We start from the raw sequence: 18,962 nt of genomic DNA on the forward strand, positions 1-18,962 counted from the left end.
TCTACGTAGCAAAAGAAAGAATCAGCAGACTGAACAAATGGCCTACAGAATAGGAGAAAATAGTTTCAAACTATGTATCTGACAGGGTACTAACATCCAGAATTTACAAGGAACTCAAATAATCCCAACAAAAAGCAAGCAAAGGGCTGTTCTGAATACCTCACTACTGATAACTGGTAGTGAGTTATCCCAATTGATGGTTCACAGTCAGTTACCAATCAAACTCCTTGTTCTATACTCTTTACTCCCCTTTCACTACTGCACTTAACTGGTCTTAAGAAAAAATTTAAATAAAAAAATTTTAAGAATTTTAAAGTTAGCAAAGGACATTAATAGACATTTCTCAAAAGAAGACATACAAACAGTCAACAGGTATGTGAAAAAATTGCTCATCACTAATCGTCGAGGAAATGCAAATAAAAACCACAATGACATATCATCTTACACCAATCAGAATGGCCACTATTAAAGAAACAATAATAATAACAGACGTTGGGGAAGATGCAGACAATAGGGAACACTTACACACTGTGGGCGGGAATGTAAATTAGTACCACCTGTATGGAAAACCATATAAAGAGTTCTCAAATGACTAAAAAATAAAACTACTGGCCGGGCACGGTGACTCACGCCTGTAAGCCCAGCACTTTGGGAGGCCAAGGCAGGTGGATCACCTGAGGTCAGGAGTTCAAGACCAGCCTGGCCAACATGGTAAAACCTTGTCTCTACTAAAAATACAAAAATTTGCTGGGTGTGGTGCCATGTGCCTGTAATCCCAGCTACTTGGGAGGCTGAGGCAGGAGAATCACTTGAACCTGGTGGGCAGAGGTTGCACTGAGCCGACATCATGTCATTGCACTCCAACCTGGGCAACAAGAGCGAAACTCCATCTGAAAAAAGTAAAAATGATAAAAAATAAACTGCTATTCAATCCAGCAATCCCACTATTGGGTATCCACCCAAAGGAAAATAAATCATTATATCAAAAAGATAACTGCACTCGTACCTTTATCACAGCAACACTCACAATAGCAAAGATAGGGAGTCAATCTCCATACCCATCAACAGATGACTGGATAAAGAAAAATTGGGACACATATACACACACACACACACACACACACACACACACACACACACACACACACATATGAATACTATTCAGCCATAAAGGAAGAATGAAATCATGTCTTTTGTAGCAACATGGACCTGGAGGCCATGTTCTCACTTATAAGTTGAAGCAAAATAATGTGTACATGTGGGCACAGTGTGGAATAACGACACTGGAGACTCAGAAGGTTGGGAGGCTGGGAGGAGGCTGAGTAACAAGAAATTACTGAATGGGTACACGTACATTATTTGGATGATGGATGCACTAAAAGCCCAAACTGCAGCTCTATGCAATGTATTCATGTAACAAAACTGCACCTGTAGCCCTTAAATTGATACAAAAAAGTTGTTTGGAGAGTGGCACTAAGGAGTGAAACAGAATTCTTGATCCTTATTATAAGCATTCTGGGCTATTAGACTTTTTTCAACCACGTACGTATATTACTATTTGAAGTTTTTAAATGGACTTAAAATCTGGAAGAATACTGATCTTTTAATGAAAAACAAAACCATAAGATACTCTGCCTAAACTTTCCCCCATAATGCAATGAATAAAACTTTAGTTTAACCTTCCTCTTCAGGATAAATAATTTCTGAGGCTTTAGAACCACCTTAAAAGGTATCTGTAGGCCGGGCGCGGTGGCTCACGCCTGTAATCACAGCACTTTGGGAGGCCGAGGTGGGCAGATCTTCTGAGGTCAGGAGTTCCAGACCAGCCTGGTCAACATGCTGAAACCCTGTCTCTACTAAAAATACAAAAATTAGCCAGGCGTGGTGGTGCACATCTCTAAGCCAGCTACTCAGAAGGTGCAGGCAGGAAAATCTCCTGAACCCGGGAGGCAGAGGTTGCAGTGAGCCAGGATCGCAGCACTGCACTCCAGCCTGGGCAACAGAGCAAGACTCAGGTCCCAAAAAAAAAAAAAAAAGATATTTGTAGACAACTAAATAAGTCAAGTTACATGATATATAGACTATCATCAAAATTACTGGACCGTCACTGCTTATCAAAGTAAAGTGTAACCAAAAATTTAATTCACAGTACTTCGACCAGACCAAAACATCCAATTAATCCGTAGTTTCCTAATTTTAATACTTACTTTACCAGAGTATGAAAATCTTTTTTGTTTTTTTGTTTTGTTTTGTTTTGTTTTTTGAGATAGGGTCTCCCTCTGTTGCCCAGTTTGGAGTACAGTGGCACGATCTCAGCTCACTGCAACCTCTGCCTCCCGGGCTCAAGCAATCCTCCCACCTCAGCCTTCTGAGGAGTTGGGACCACAAGCATGTTGCACCGTGCCTGGCTAATTTTTGTATTTTCTGTAGAAACGGGGTTTCTTCATGTTGCCCAGCTGGTCTCAAACTCCTGAGCTCAAGCAAGCCACCCGCCTTGGCCTTCCAAAGTGCAGGGATTACAGGCATGAGGCACCATGACCCACCAAAAATGTATCTTTAACACCTGTTCTCTAGATTGATTTAGGTTTTGCTGATCTTAGAGGTATGTACAACCATCATTTCAAACTCACCAGACCTAATTTAGTTCAACTTCACTTTTTTTTTTTTTAATTTCTGCCCAGGCTGGAGTAGTGGCTCAATCTCTGCTCACTGCAACCTCCACCTTCTAGGGTCAAGTGATTCTCATGCCTCAGCCTCCCAGGTAGCTGGGATTATAGACATGCACCACCACACCTGGCTAATTTTTTTACTGTTAGTAGAGATGGGGTTTCGCCATGTTAGCCGGACTGGTCTCAAACTCCTGGTCCCATGTGATCTGCCCACCTTGGCCTCCCAAAGTGCTGGGATTACAGGCAGGAGCCATTACACTCTGCCTAGTTCACTTTTCATTCCATTTTTTCCTTTGTACCTTTTAGAAGAAGCTTTTAAGTAATATAAAGATTATTATTGTTTAATCTGTCAGAAATTGACAGGGAAAAGAACTTAAAAGTTTAAATACACGATACAAAAAGATTAAAAGGTTATCACAAATTGGCGGGGCGTGGTGGCTCATGCCTGTAATCCCAGCACTTTGGGAGGCCGAGGTGGGCAGATCACCCAAGGTTGGGAGTTTGAGACCAGCCTGACCAACTTGGAGAAACCGTGTCTCTACTAAAAGTAAAAAATTAGCTAGGCATGTTGGCACATGGCTGTAATTCCAGCTACTCGGGAGGCTGAGGGAGGAGAATCGCTTGAACCTGGGAGGCAGAAGTTGCAGTGAGCCAAGATCACATGCGCCATTGCACTCCAACCTGGGCAACAAAAGCAAAACTCTGTCTCAAAAAAAAAAAGTTATCACAAATTATTGCTCATAACAGTTTAGTTAAAATAAAGAATGTATGTAAAACTACAGAGTAATAGCTTGATAGCAAGACAAAATAGTTTTAAAAAAAAATCTAGGAAAAATATGGCTGACTAAACTATGATGAAAGATTTGAGATATCAAAAATGGGCTGGGTGCAGCTGGCATATGCCTATAATCCCAGCACTCTGACAGGCCGAGGTGGGTGGATCACTTGAGCCCAGGAGTTCAAGACCATTCTGGGCAAAATGGCAAAACCCAGTCTCTACAAAAAATACAAAAATTAGCTGGACATGGTGGTGTGTGCCTGCAGTCCCAGCTACTTGGGAGGCTGAGGTAGGAGAATCATCTGATTCTGGGAAGTCCAGGGTGCAATGAGCCATGATCACACCACTGCACTCCCGCCTGGGAGACAGAGTGAGAATCTGTCTCAAAAAAAAAGGCATCAAAAATGGCCAAAAGAAAATCTTAAACAAACCGTGAGTTAACAGATTAAAAAGGTGTTCTTGTTTGTTTTTTGAGACAGAGTCTTCCTCTGCTGCCCAGGCTGGAGTGCAGTAGTACAATCATGGCTCACTGCAGCCTTGAACTCCTAGGCTCAAGTGATCCTTCTGCCTCAGCCTCCCAAATAACTGGGACTATAGGTGTATCACGACACACAGCCATTTTTTTCTTAGTAGAGATGAGGTCTCCTGATGTTGCCCAGGCTGGGCTCAAACTCCTGGTCTCAAGAGGATCCTGCCTTGGCCTTCCAAAGTGCTGGGATTACAGGTGTGAGCCACAGTGTGGGGTCAAAAAAGGGTTTTTTTTATTTTTTGGCATTTTTTTTTCTGTTGTTAGAGGTGGAGGTGGTAATGGTTTCTGTTTTGGAGGGAGAAGAGGTAGTGGTGGTAATGGTTTCTTCTTGGGAAGGAGAAGACAGCTGAAGGGGACTGCTGTAGTATTATGGTTTACAGTGTTTACCATTTTGTTTAACAATATTCTACTCTAGAAACTGAAACATTTTAGATGTTAATAAAACATCTAAAATCATACTATGATTTACTTCTCCAAAATACAAATTACATCACAAGTAAGCCTCCACGCAATGACATTTTTATCTTTATGGAGCATCATCAATATCAGTTAAATAAATCAGTGCAATTGTTTCTAAGGAGAAGTTTAGCTTCCACTTCACCATTAAAAGCCAAGTGCCTATGATGCAGATGAATGCATTGTACAATACATTTCAATCAAGTCACAGACTCACTTCCCCACTATCCATGAAATATAACAAAGGGCTAAGAAACATTAAAAAATGATGTATCAAACTTCCCACAAACCAAAAGACAGGAAGCTATTGAATAATCTGACACTTGGATTACATTTTCATTATCATTAAAATGTAGCAAAGGGGCCGGGTGTGGTGGCTCATGCCTGTAATCCTATCACTTTGGGAGGCCAAGACAGGCAGATCACTTGAGGTCAGGAGTTCGAAACCAGCCTGGCCAACATGATAAAACCCGTCTCTACTAAAAATACAAAAACTTAACCAGGCATGGTGACACATGCCTGTAATCCCAGCTACTTGGGAGGCTGAGGCCAGAGACTCACTTGAACCCGAGAGGCGAAGGCTGCAGTGAGCCAACATCGCACCACTGCACTCTAGCCTGGGCAACAGAGCGAGACTCTGTCTCAAAAAAGAAAGGTAGCAAAGGAAAAAAAAATAGGTCAGTGTTTAGAAAGGATACAACTATATCACGTCTTTTACTTATTTTACATTTTGTATTGGTCTAGAAGTTGAAAATATGTGCCCAAAACAACTATACAACTTGAGCAATGATTTTAAAACAAATATGACACTTTATATTAGAAGTAGCACCTATTTATTCAGAAACATATACTATTAGTTACATTTAAAATTTATCGTTAGAATACACTGTTTCCAAATCAACAGTCCTTACAAAACATGGAACATATACTTCAGTATTATTTAGCTTTACTTTTGTAATAGTGGCCAAGGTGGCTGGGTGGGGTGGCTCACGCCTGTAATCCCAACACTCTGGGAGGCCGAGGCGGGCGGATCACAAGGTCAGGAGTTCGAGACCAGCCTGGCCAATATGGTGAAACCCCATTTCTACTAAAAATACAAAAATTAGCTGGGTGTGGTGACATGTGCCTGTAATCCCAGCCACTTGGGAGGCTGAGGCATGAAAATCACTGAATCCAGGGAGGCAGAGGTTGCAGTGAGCCAAAATCGTGCCACTGCACTCCAGCCTGGGTGACAGAGTGAGACTCCATCTCAAAAAAAGAAAAAAAAATAGTGGCCATGGTGGATTTTGTACTCTGAATATAAACTATATAGTTTATACTATACATATGTCTACTTATAAACTAGGCACTATTGCTTCAATATATTTAAAAAAATTATTCTAGAAGATAGTTTACCATACTCAGTGTTCCCCCCACCTCTAGCTGCAGACCAATACCAGTCGGTAGCCTGTTGGGAACCAGGCCTCACAGCAGGTGAGCGGCAGGCAAGCCAGCATTAACCTGAGCTCGGCCTCCTCTAGATCAACAGCGGCATTAGATTCTCATAGAAGCACAAACCCTATTGCGAACTGCACAAGCAAGGGACCTAGGCTGCGTGCTTCTTATGAGAATCTAACTAGTCTAACTAATGCCTGATGATCTAAGGTGGAAGAGTTTCACCCCAAAACCACCCCCTCCCTGCTCCCCCTGGTGTCTGTGGAAAAAAACTGTCTTCCACAAAACTAGTCTCTGGTGCCAAAAAGTTTGGAGACCACTGACATAAACTACAAGGTTTTGTTAAAAAAAAAAAAAAATGTAGCCAGTGTCCCTTGAGGGTTAATATCAAATATCTTAGAATAGGTAACAGTCCAATATGAATTTAATTGTGAACATAATGAAGTTAATTCTACACTATCTGAAAAATAGTTTCACTTAATATGTATCTAATTCATCAAACTGGGTGGGTTTCTTTTTTTTTTTTTTGAGACAGAGTCTCCCTCTGTTACCCAGGCTTAAGTGCAGCGGCACCATCTCAACTCACTTCAGTCTTGACCTCCAGAGCTCAACCTGATCCTTCCACCTCAGCCTCCCAATTAGGTGGGATCACACAAGAATGTGCCATCACACCTGGCTAATTTTTGTATTTTTTGTAGGGACAGGGTCTATGTTGTCCAGGCTGGTCTTGAATTCCTTACCTTGAGTGATCCACCTGCCTCAGCCTCCCAAAGTGCTGGGATTAGAGGTGTGAGCCACCAAGACCCACCTTAAAACAAGTTCTTTGAAAACATACTTGCTACGTAATAGTTATGAGCTTTTTAAAAAATTTCTTCTAATGTCATTAAATTCTGGCAATCAGATTTTCAGAATATGTTAAAATGCTGGTTAAGTGGGCCAGGCGCAGTGGCTCACGCCTGTAATCCCAGCATTTTGGGAGGCCAAAGCAGGCGGATCAGGTCATGAGATCGAGACCATCCTGGCTACCACACAGTGAAACGCCATCTCTACTAAAAATACAAAAAAAAAAAAAAAAAAAAAATTAGCCAGGTGCGGTGGCAGGCACCTGTAGTCCCAGCTTCTTGGGAGGCTGAGGCAGGAGAATTGCTTGAACCCAGGAGGCAGAGCTTGCAGTGAGCTGAAATCCCGCCACTGCACTCCAGCCTGGGTGACAGAGCAAGACTCCGTCTCAAAAAATAAAATAAAATAAAATAAAAATAAATAAAATAAAATGCTGGTTAAGTGACCAGAGGTTTTATTTCTTGGGTTTTTTTTTTTAAGCCATCATGGAATTAAACACACATGAAGAAATCTGTTGAAACCCCTCAAACTTGCAATGCTATACCTGAATCAGTGTTCTTTCAGAGACTTTTCAAATTATACAAATATTTCAGAATGCTGAGTTACTCTACTATAGCTAATAAAACTACTTAAACTAAGTGGAAAACCTTGAGAACTAAAGGGGGAGGGGATATTATTTATTCTCATTACTCTTAAATCAACCAACTTCCAAATCCAGAACATAAAACTTTTATGATTATTTGTTCTTTCCCTGTTTACAAACCTAGTTCTGATTTCATTATTAAAAATATAGGCTGGGCACGGTGGCTCATGCCTGTAATCCTAGCACTTTGGGAGGTCAAGGCAGACAGATCATGAGATCAGCAATTCAAGACCAGCCTGACCAACATGGTGAAACCCCGTCTCTACTAAAAACACAAAAAATTTAGCCTGGCATAGTGGCTGGCACCTGTAATCCCAGCTACTCGGGAGGCTGAGGCAGGAGAATTGCTTGAACCTGGGAGGTGGAGGCTGCAATGAGCCAAGACAGCGCCACTGCACTCCAGCCTGGGCGACAGAACAAGACTCCATCTCAAATAAAATAAAAATTTTTTAAATTTTTTAATTTATATATATTACATATATTATATTATAAATATTATATATATTATGTATAATTTTTATGTATGAGATTATGTATATATGTATATGTATATGAGATGTATATATAATATATACATCTCAGCCGGGCCCAGTGACTCACGCCTATAATCCCAGCATTTTGGGAGGTTGAGGTGGGTTGATCACTTGAACCCAGGAGCTCGAGATCCGCCTGGGCAACATCGAGAGATGCCGTCTCTACAAAAAATAAAAGATAAAAAAATTAGCTGGTGGTGATGGCACATCCCCACCGCCCCAGCTACTTGGGAGAATGAGGTGGAAGGATCACTGGGGTCGGAAGGTCGAAGCTGCAGTGAGCCAAGATCTCACTCCTGCACTTCAGCCTGGATGACAGAGTGAGACCAAGTCTCAAAAAATATATATGTATATGGTGTGTGTATATATGTATATGTGTGTATAAGTATATATATGTGTATGTGTGTGCATACACACACAATTCTCTATAACTAGTGCTATCATACTTAATGCTTTAATAAGGTTAAATACATAATAAATACAATCGTTCATTTTGTCTTTAACGGTACAATCCAACTCAAGTCATCCTTCCAAACCAGATACAAAAATATCCTATGAAAAGAAACAAAAACTTTTTATCCTTAGGGTATTTTGGGGTTCTGGCCATTTGTTGTGCCAGATATAATACCACTTGATAAGACTTCCAGCTTCATCCTATCCCATCCTGCAACAATGTTTTCAGTAGGGTGGGATCCGTGGCTCCCAATCAAGTCCTGACAACCTGATCTCATGGCAGGGCCCACACTAGAAAAAAAACAGAGCATTTGATTTCGTGCAACTTTTATGGCCCTGAGAATCTCCGACCTCCCACCCCCTCAACACACAATCAGTCAATTGATCTCCCTCTCCCTCCCTCTGTCCCACCTCCACACCATCTATGAGAAAGAGGAGGGGGAAGAAGGTGGAAGAAAAGGCACAAGTAGAGAAAGTAGATCCGACGTAAAGCAGGCACCTAAAAAATGTGGGATGGATTTCTCCAAAGCCCAGATCAGGGACGCTGCTACAGACAGCCAGTGGAGAATGCCTCTAAGATTAACGCTTTAGTAACCACTTACAAGAACTTCCCCTGTCTACTGCTTAATTTCAAGTAACCCAACAGGTCCATTTAATTACTTTGTATTATTTAAAGAAATCTAGGATTTCTTTAAATAATAAAAGGGAAACAAACGCGTTTTAACATCATTTTGCATCACAATGTTAAAATCTTGGGTTAACTCCCTCAGTAAATCTCTAAATCCTTTCCAATCTACTATCTCTGGCCAGGAAGTCAAAACTTAAATATTAACCAACTAAAATGATCTTCATACTCTGGTCAATTTTGCAGAGCAAAAAATTTAAATAAATAAACGGATCTTCAATGTGTATCACGGATGTCCTACTTGGGCCTCACTCTCCCAAACAGAGCTTATTTTCTTCCATTTAACAAAGGAAAATTTTCATTTAAACAAGTCTAATGAAGATGTTGCAACCTGGCCAAGAGCAGTGGCTCATGCCTGTAATCCCAGCAGTTTGGGAGGCCAAGGCAGGCTGATCACTTGAGGCAAGAGTTTGAGACCAGTCTGGCCAACACGGTGAAACCCGATCTCTACTAAATATCCAAAAATTAGCCGGGCATCGTGGCGGGAACCTGTAATCCCAGCTACTCAGGAGGCTAAGGCAAGAGAATGGCTTGAACCCAGGAGGCGGAGGTTGCAGTGAGCTGAGATCCTGCCACTGCACTCCAGCCTGGGTGACAGAGCAAGACTCCCTCTCAAAAAAAATTGTTTTAAATGTTGCAACCAATTTTTCTTCGTCATATTTATAGATGTTTATCATGGTTTTTCCTAAAAGATTTTTAAACCACCTTTTCCAAACCTCAAAACAAGCATCTATAATTACAGACAATTATTCTCCTGGCTCCATAAACAATTCTATTTTTCCTTCTCCAACTTTCCAATCCTCTCATGAAGCTGGCCAAATGTATTCTACTCCTGACACCAAACAACAAAAAAAGAAACACGTAACTGCAGCCTACTTCTTTTGTTTTAATAAACAAACTAGCTTAAGTGAACAGTGGTCTTGGATCACATAAGAATTTCAAAATAAGTGATTTAAACACTTTAAATATTGTGGGGGGGAGGGGGATGGTGCTGGTAAATAAGGGTCAAGTTCTGACTTTCTCATTGAGGCCAAGGTCAAGAAATTACTTTTTTCAGATCTATAAAATCTTACCAACTCAGAATCCTGATTATAGATTATCATCTCCTACTCAATACTTTCCAAATCTACAATGATACAGGAATCCCACTAAAATTCAGAATAATTAAAAGGAGTTAAGATTTAAGACATAACCAAAAACCAGCCCCTCTCTACAAGGCAGTTGACTGTACAGTTCATGCTTGTATACAGATGGACAGACTAAGAACAAACTCTACACTTCTGAGAAAAAAAACAAAACTAAACTAACAATGTAAATCTATTCTTTCATTATAACAATTTCTTTTTTCGGAGACAGGGTCTCAGTTTGTCCAGGCTGGAGTGCAGTGGTGCGATTTTACCTCACTGCAGCCTCGACCTCCTGGGTTCATGTCATCTTCCCACGTCAGCCTCCTGAGTAGCTGGGACTACTAATGCAGGCCACCATAGCTGGATAATTTACATATTTTTTGTAGAGACAGGGTTTTGTCATGCTGCACAGACTAGTTGAGCTCCTGAGCTCAAGCAATCCACCCGCCTCAGCCTCCTAAAGTGCTAAGATTACAGGTGTAAGCCACTGCGCCCAGCCACAAAATTTTTAAATGTCATTCCAAAGAACCATCTATAATGAAATGTGAAGTTATGTTAAATACATATGTTTAGAAGATACAATGTAACTTTCTAGTTTTTATTTCCACTGTAATGTAACTAACTTCAACTGTGAATAAAATTCTACATAAGTTTCCATCTCAGGATTTTTGTTCTCTTTAAAGTTACAAAAATTGGCCGGACATGGTGGCTCACACCTGTAATCCCAGCACTTTGGGAGGCCGAGGCAGGTGGATCACCTGAGGTCAGGAGTTCGAGACCAGCCTAGCCAACATAGCAAAACCCCGTCTATACTAAAAATACAAAAATTAGCCAGGTGTGGTGGCGGGCACCTGTAATCCCAGCTACTTGAGAGGCTGAGGCAGGAAAATAGCTTGAATCCGGGAGGTGGAGGTTGCAGTGAGCCGAGATCGTGCCACTGCACTCCAGTCTAGGTGATAAGAGCAAAACACCGTCTCAAAAAAAAAAAAAAATTTTACAAAACTCATTTAGAAAATGTATGAGGCCAGACGCGATGGCTCATGCCTGTAATCCCAGCACTCTGGGAGGCCAAGGCGGGCAGACCACTAGGTCAGGAGTTCGAGACCAGCCTGACAAACATGGTGAAACCCTGTCTCTACTAAAAATACAAAACTTAGCTGGGCGTGGTGTCGCACGCCTGTGATCCCAGCTACTCAGGAGCCTGAGGCAGGAGAATCGCTTGAACCCAGGAGGCAGAGGTTGCAGTGAGCTAATACGGTGCCACTGCACTCCAGCCTGGGTGACATAGTGAGACTCTGTTTCAAAAAAAAAAAATGCATATGAAACACAAAAAGCTGGGTGTGGTGGCTCACACCTGTAATCCCAGCACTTTGGGAGGCCAAGGGTGGGGGGGGCAGATCACCTCAGGTCAGGAGTTCGAGACCAGCCTGACCAACATGGAGAAACCCCATCTCTACTAAAAATACAAAATTAGCCGGGCATGGTGGCGCATGCAAGTAATCCCAGCTACTCGGGAGGCTGAGGCAGGAGTATCGTTTGAACCTGGGAGGCGAAGGGTGCCATGAGCCGAGATTGTGCCATCACACTCCAGCCTGTGCAACAAGCATGAAACTTCATCTCAAAAAAAGAAAGAAACACAAAGAGTTGCCAATGTGAAAACTACTCAATAAGATTTAATAAAAATACCGTATTTGGAAAAATTTTTTGTCTTTTTTTAGCTGGGAGTACAGGCGCCCAGCATCATGCCTGGCTCATTTTTGTATTTTTAGTAGAGAAGAGGTTTCGCCATGTTGGTCAGGCTGATCTCAAACTCTAGACCTCAGGTGATCCACCCACCTCAGCATCCCAAAGTGCTGGGATTGCAGGCGTGAGCCACTGCACCCGGCCTTAACTATTTTTCATTAAAATAATGAAATAAGTTAACTTCTCAATACTTTCTTTCTTTTTTTTTTTCTTTTTGAGACAGGGTCTTGCTCTGCCACCAGGCTAGAGTGCAGTGGCATGATCACAGCTCACTACAGCCTCAATCTCCTAGGCTCAAGTGATCCTCCCTCCTCAGTTTCCCGAGCAGCTGGGGCAACAGGTGCATACCACATGCAGCTAATTTTTTATTTTTTATTTTTTTGTAGAGACGGAATCTCACGATTTTGCCCAGACTGATTTTGAAATCCTGAGCTCAAGCTATCAACCTGCCTCAGCCTCCTGAAGTGCTGGGATTACAGGTGATGGCATCCAGCCTTCGATATTTTCTTGATGAAAGAGAGGACTAATTACTAGTCCTAGATTATTATGAAAAACAGCAATATCATGATTAAGTTTTTGTTCCTCCTCCCAGTACTGTGTTCTATTAATTAGATAAGAAATGGGAATGAACAAAAATAGACATTAAATCAAATGTTTTTTACTTTCTAAAAGACAAAAATTCTAATGCTTTGTTTACCTAATCTACAAATATTTATCTTACTACTTCTATAAATAATTGAATAAAATCTTAAAGGAACTAAAAGAAATAATGGGACTTTTCACTACACAAAAGATAATTACCTATACAATGAAATGAGGTGAAATTCTTAGAGCAAATGTCTTAAAGTATGTCATACAACAAGCTTAAATTAATAATACGAAACAGTTAGAATGCCCCCACCCCAATAAACTATGGACAAAACACGACTGGACAATTCACAACAAACACAAATAATAAAATTCAAAAAAAGGCTGATGCAGTGGCTCATGCCTGTAATTCCAACACTTTGGGAGGCCGAGGCGGGTGGATCATGAGATCAGGTGCTCGAGACTAGCCTGGCCAACATAGTGAAACCCCATTTCTACTAAAAATACAAAAAATTAGCTGGGTGTGGTGGTGGGTGCCTGTAATCCCAGCTACTTGGGAGGCTGAGGCAGGAGAATTGCTTGAACCTGGGACACGAAGTTTGCAGTAAGCCAAGATCGTGCCACGGCACTCCAGCCTGGGCAACAGTGTGAGACTCAGGTCTCAAAGAAAAAAGAAAAAGAAATTCAAAATATTCGTTAGTCCTACTAATCAAGTAAGCAAAAACTTAGAACTAAAGTACTTTTTTTCAGTTGTTAAGATAAAGATTTTAGTATATTATACATGACAAAGGTTTGATAAAACTAGACCTATCACACATTGCTAATGACATTACAAATTGATGCAGCCTTTTTAGGGAGTGGAATTTCAAAACTTTAATAAAAATAAGAGATCAGAGCTGGGCATGGTGGCTCATGCCTGTAATCCAAGCATTCTGGGAGGCCAAGGCAGAGGAGATCACTTGAGGTCAGGAGTTCAAGACCAGCCTGGCCAACATGGCGAAACCGTGCATTTTTAGTATTCTACTAAAAATACAAAAATTAGTCAGGCATAGGCCAGGCACGGTGGCTCACACCTGTAATCCCAGCACTTTGGGAAGCCAAGGTGGGCAGATCATGAGGTCAGGAGATCAAGACCAGCTTAGCTAACATGGTGAAACCCCATCTCTATTAAAAATACAAAAAATTAGCCGGGCATGGTGGCAGGCGCCTGTAGTCCCAGCTACTCGGGAGGGAGGCTGAGGCAGGAGAATGGCATGAACCCAGGAGGCGGAGTTTTAGTGAGCCGAGATCACGCCACTGCACTCCAGCCTGGGCAACAGAGCGAGACTCATCTCAAGCGAGACTCATCTCAAAAAAAGACAAACAACAACAAAAAATAATTAGCCGGGCATGGTAGCGCACCTGTAATCCCAGCTACTTGGGAGGCTAAGACAGGAGAACCGCTTGATCTCAGGAGGCGGAGGTTGCAGTGATCGGTGGCCATAGAAGCCCTCCTGAGCAGCAGACAGAACAGAATCCGCTATAGCAATCAGCCTGCCGGAGAAGCCTCTGCCCCTGTGGCCTGAGGTTCCACTTTCCCCAGGTGACACCATGGGCAGGTGGGCTGAAGAAGTGGGAAGGTCAAATCAACTGGCCCAGCCAGGATTCCTCTTTGATGATACAAGTGATACCGGTCTAAGCCTCCCCTCTTCTGCAGGGGAAACTAGGTGGCCCAAAGGGTGCCCAGAGGCAGGGGACCTGCCACAGCAGCCACCTTCCTGAGAGGTTCCCTTTCTTCCCCTTGGTAACTCCCTCCAACACACAGCTTGCCAGGAAAGCACCCTGTGTCTTACATGGGGGGATCCCACGACACCAAAACCCAGCCAAAGAAGCCTTTTGTCCCTTAAGGGTTATCACAACCAAAAACAAAAAGATACACAAATAGTAAGCCCCTAAATTCTGTTAAGAATGAAACAATGCTGCCACTCACACCTGGCTCAGATGCCAGCAGAAGGAGGGCACCGTCCAGAGACCAGAGACCACAGGAGAAGGGGGAGGACTCCTCCTTACCCTGGCTGCACCTCCACCACTGTCACTGAAGCCTGCAGTACAGAACCAGCAGCTTCTAACCCACCCCAGGCCGGGCCGGGCCCCAAAGCTCTCCTACTTCCCCTTCCTGGCCCCTAGACTTGCTTCTGCTGCCACCATTAGCACCGACACCAAAGGAATCAGCGCTGCTGTCACCCTCCATGCACCTGCACACCCTCCAAGGCTCCTACCACTTGGCCTCCACGGGTACCCTCCTACCGCTCCTGTTGAGCTGCCGTCTCCATCACCATGGCCGCCACAACTGCAGGAGATGAATCACAGAGCTGTACCATCTTCAGGCTCCAACCTCCAGCTCACCACAGGGGACTCCTGCTTCATCAGCCTGGCTTGGAGCAGCTGGGCAGACAATGCCAGAGAAACCTACAATAGGATGCAGAAAGTGGCAGTGTTAGAGCCTCATCCTGTCATGCTGCCCACTGGGTGGCTGGGGCCAGTTTCAGCGAAGGCACTCACACCCACCCTCCAAAGTCCAGCCTCTCCTCCTAGACCAAGCTGGCCTCCTGACCTGGGGTGGGGACTGGAGACACCACAGTGTCCGCGGCTCCTTGGGGAGCAAGAACAGCAGAAACTCAGACCCAGCCAGTCCTCCCCACCCAAGTACCAGTTCCCATTCCTGACTCCTCCACCCACAGGACCCTGAGCCCCCGTGGTGCCCACTACTCCATGCCTGGGGCTCCTAGATGGTCCCCACAACACAGAGCAAGAGGGCAAGGGCCGGGTAACCATGGTGGGTGTGAGGGCCCTGCGGTGGTCAGAGGATTGCCGTGAAAACTCTGTGCAGCCTCCGCGCTCCAAAACGAGCAGAAGTTGTTCACCCTCTAGAGCCTTGAGTCCGGGAAGAGGAGAAGGGCCCCTTCCTCAGAGGCCACCATGGTCGTGGCCACCTCCACAACCTGCCACTGGAAGCAGCAGTGCAGCTTCCCCCCATATCGCCCCTAACCTGCCCCCTCCACCACAAGCTTAGCCCCCAGATTGTGCCCACAATGCACCCAGAGACTGCTGCAGGCAGTGTAACCCTGATAGCGCCCCCAAACCACCCGTGGTGGACACTCGATAGTGTCCACAACCCATCCCCGCCACGGGTGTTGCAGCACCAAACAGCACCCCATCAAACCCACCCCCCACCCGGACCACAAGCAGTATAGCCCCAGATAGCGCCCCCAGTCTGCGGGGCACTGCGGTTCACTGTCGCGGGCAGTGAACGCCCGGGGTAGTGCACCCAACAAACCCCCTGACCCCACCCCCTTTCCCCCACAGACAATGCAACATTTCACAGCTCCCCTAAAGCACCCCCGACTGCCTGCCAGTTGGCATTGTTGCTGACATTGCAGCTCACGATAGCTCACCCAACCCGCCCCCTGCATTGGCCAGTGTAGCAGCTAATAATGCCCCTAACACCCCACCACCCGCCGCTGGCAGTGCACGATGGCACACACAACCTGCCTCCAACCCCCCGCCACCTTAGGCAGTGTAGACTCTGATAGCGCAGCAAACCTGCCCCACTGCCAGCAATTCAACACCTGATAGTGCCACCCACCAGCCCCCCGTGGCAGGCAGTGCAGCTCCAAAAGCACACCAAACCCGCTCCCCCACCACCCTGCAAGCGGGCAGTGTGGCCGCAGAGAGCGCACCTACCCTGCCACCTTTCTACTACTCTAACAGAGATGCAGCCTCCGTCGCCACCACCAACCGCAGCCAGGCGAGCCGCGGTGGCCAAGGCTCCAGCCGCCAGCGTTGGGCACAGTCCCCACCTTCTCCTAGACCTCTAGCCAGTCAAGAGCAGCTCCAGCTGCCAGCCACCCTCCTACCGCTCAGGCTGCACTCCTACCGCTCCGGCTGCCATCTTACTGCTCCAGCCTCCCCGCTACCGCTCCGGCCGCCATCTTACCACTCCGGCCGCCATCTTACTGCTCCAGCCCCACTCCTACTGCTCAGGCCGCCCTCCTAACACTCCAGCCGAGCTGCCATCTCTGTTGCCACCACCATCCAGAGCAAGATGAGCCACGGTGTTACAGGCTTCAGCCTCCAGCTCCCCCTTCTCCTGGTCCTCTAAGCCGGGAACAGAGCAGCTCAGCGGGAGATACCGGAGACCCTAAACTGGCGTGAGGCCTCCTCAGCATGTACATGGAGTTACACGCATGGTTTCTGGACTACATGTTCTGATTGGGTGAGAGAAAATCTCTAGGCCTTCTCTGATTGGACTTTATTTTCATACTCTGATTGGTTGTCCTAAGACTTTCTTTCATCCAATCAGAACATGATAACAAAGTCCAATCAGAGTAGGCCTCCGGGCTCTCTCTTATCCAATGCTGGAACTTGTAGTCCACGAACCGCATATGCATAACTTCAGTACATAAATGGTGCTGAAGAAGAGTCAGGCTATTCCAGGTCTTTCTGTGTCTGCTCACCGAGCTGCTCCCAGCCCAGCTTAGAGGACCAGGACAGACTGGAGGCTGTAACCTGCTGCACCATGGCTGGCCTCCCTGCAGTTGGTGGCGACAGACACTGTAGCGTGGCTGGAAAGGTAGGAAGGGGAAAATAGTTTTGGGATAGATGGAAGGGTAAAGAGGGTGGTTAGTGTCAAAAGGAAAAAAGGATGGTGAGCCAGAGAAGGCATTGCATAAAGACGGTGAGGAAAAGATGTTGGGAAAAAAAATTGGGGGATAGATGGAGGGGGAAAAACAGGGTGGTGAACAGGAGGGACAGAAGGTTTCACAGAAAGATGGTGGGGAAAAAGTTTTTGGGTAGATGGAAGGGGGTAAGAAAGGGTTGTGAGGGGGGAACGGGGATGAGCAGGAAGGAGAGAAGGTTTGCAAAAATATGGTGGGGAGAGAAGAAAGGGAAAGAAGACTGCGGGTAAAAAGATTTTGAGTAGATGGAGGGGGGAAAGGGTGACAAGTGGGAGGAGAAAAGAGGTTGCAGAGAGGGAGGGGGAAGAGAGAGTGGCGAGCAGGAGGGAGAGAAGGTTTTGCGAAAAGACAGTGAGGAGAGAAGCTTTTGGGTAGATGGAGGGGGGAAAGAGGGTGGCCAGTGGGAGAAGGGTAAAGAGGGTGGCAAGCGGGAAAGAGAAAAGGTTTTGTGAAAAGACGATAGGCAGAAAAGAAAGTGTAGAAAGAAAAGACAGTGGGTAAAATGTGTTTGGGTAGATGGAGGGGGAAAAGAGGGTGGCAAGCGGGAGGAGAATAGAAAGCGTGGCCAGAGGAAGTGGGGAAAGAGGACTGGGAAAAAGGCGATGGGGAAAATAGTTTGGGGTAGATGGAGGGCAAAAAGAGGGTGGCAAGCAGGATAGAGGAAAGAAGAGGGCGAGCGGGAAGAGGGGAAGGCTTTGTGAAAAGATGGCAGGGAAAAATTGGGGAGGTAGATGGGTTAAAAGAGCGTGGTGAGCAGGAGTAGAGAAGAGGCTTTGCAAAAAGACGGCGGGAAAATGTTTTTGGGTAGATGGAGAAGGGAAAGGGTGGCAAGGAGGAAGGGAAAAAAGACGAGAGGGAAACAGTTTTTGGGTAGACGGAAGGGGAAAGAGAGGGTGGCGAGCAGCAGGAGTGGGGAGAAGGCTTTAGGAAAAGATGAGGGAAATGTTTTTGGGGAGATGAAGGAGCCAAAGAGGATGATGAGAGCGGGAGGCGGAGAAAAGGCTGGCCAGAGAGAGGGAGAAAAGACGGTGGGGAAAAGTTTTGGGGTAGATGGGTGGGGAAAACGGAAGTGAGCGGTAAAGTATAGAAGGCTTTGCAAAAAGGCAGTGGGGAAAAAATCGTGGGGAAAATGTTTTGGAGTAGATGGAGGAAGAAAAAGGGTGGCGAGAGAGGGAGCCAAAGACGGTCGGGAAAAAAATTCCTCCTGTTACTGATTTTTTAATACTCTTCCACTCCGGTCAGAAAAAATAATTGATATGATTTCAGGGTTTTTTTGTTTTGGTTTGGTTTGGTTTGGTTTTTTGAGACGGAGTCTCGCTCTGTTGCCCAGGCTGGAGTGCAGCGGTGTGATCTTGGCTCACTGCCACCTCCACCTCCCGGGTTCAAGCCATTCTTTTGCCTCAGCCTCCTGAGTAGTTGGGATTACTGGCATGCGCCACGACGCCCAGCTAATGTTGCATTTTTAGTTCTAAATGGGGTTTCTCCATGTTGGTCAGGCTGGTCCCGACCTCTGTTGATTGCCCCACCTCTGCCTTCCAAAGTGCTGGGATTACAGGTGTGAGCCACTGCAACTGGCAAGGATGTTGAATTTTATTGAATGTTTTTATCTGCATCTGTTGAGATAATCATATGATTTTTGTTTTAAATTCTGTTTATGTGGTAAATCACATTTATTGATTTGCGTATGTTAAATAGTCCTTGCATCTCAGGAATAAAACCTATGTAATCACGATGAATTACATTTTTGATACGCTGATGGATTTGGT

At 45.0% G+C, this 18,962-nt stretch overlaps 1 protein-coding gene across 2 annotated transcripts in view; it reads right to left on the reverse strand.

The window, feature by feature from the left end:
* LOC134757216 (histone-lysine N-methyltransferase 2C-like) overlaps positions 1-16,452 on the reverse strand; it is a 77,789-nt gene extending 61,337 nt beyond the window's left edge. The window contains exons 1-2 of one of the 2 annotated variants that reach the window (XR_010130901.1): positions 16,395-16,414; positions 14,765-14,926 (exon numbers count right to left, since the gene is read on the reverse strand). The gene's annotated coding sequence lies outside the window, so the exon portion shown is untranslated. Of the gene's footprint in view, positions 1-14,764; positions 14,927-16,394; positions 16,415-16,434 lie in introns of those variants that run through there. The other variant, XM_063698379.1, reaches the window with a different exon arrangement.
* Between the last annotated feature and the right edge of the window lie 2,510 nt (positions 16,453-18,962).

This window comes from Gorilla gorilla, chromosome 16 (genome assembly GCF_029281585.2).
Source record: "Gorilla gorilla gorilla isolate KB3781 chromosome 16, NHGRI_mGorGor1-v2.1_pri, whole genome shotgun sequence".
Taxonomy (NCBI): Eukaryota; Metazoa; Chordata; class Mammalia; order Primates; family Hominidae; genus Gorilla; species Gorilla gorilla.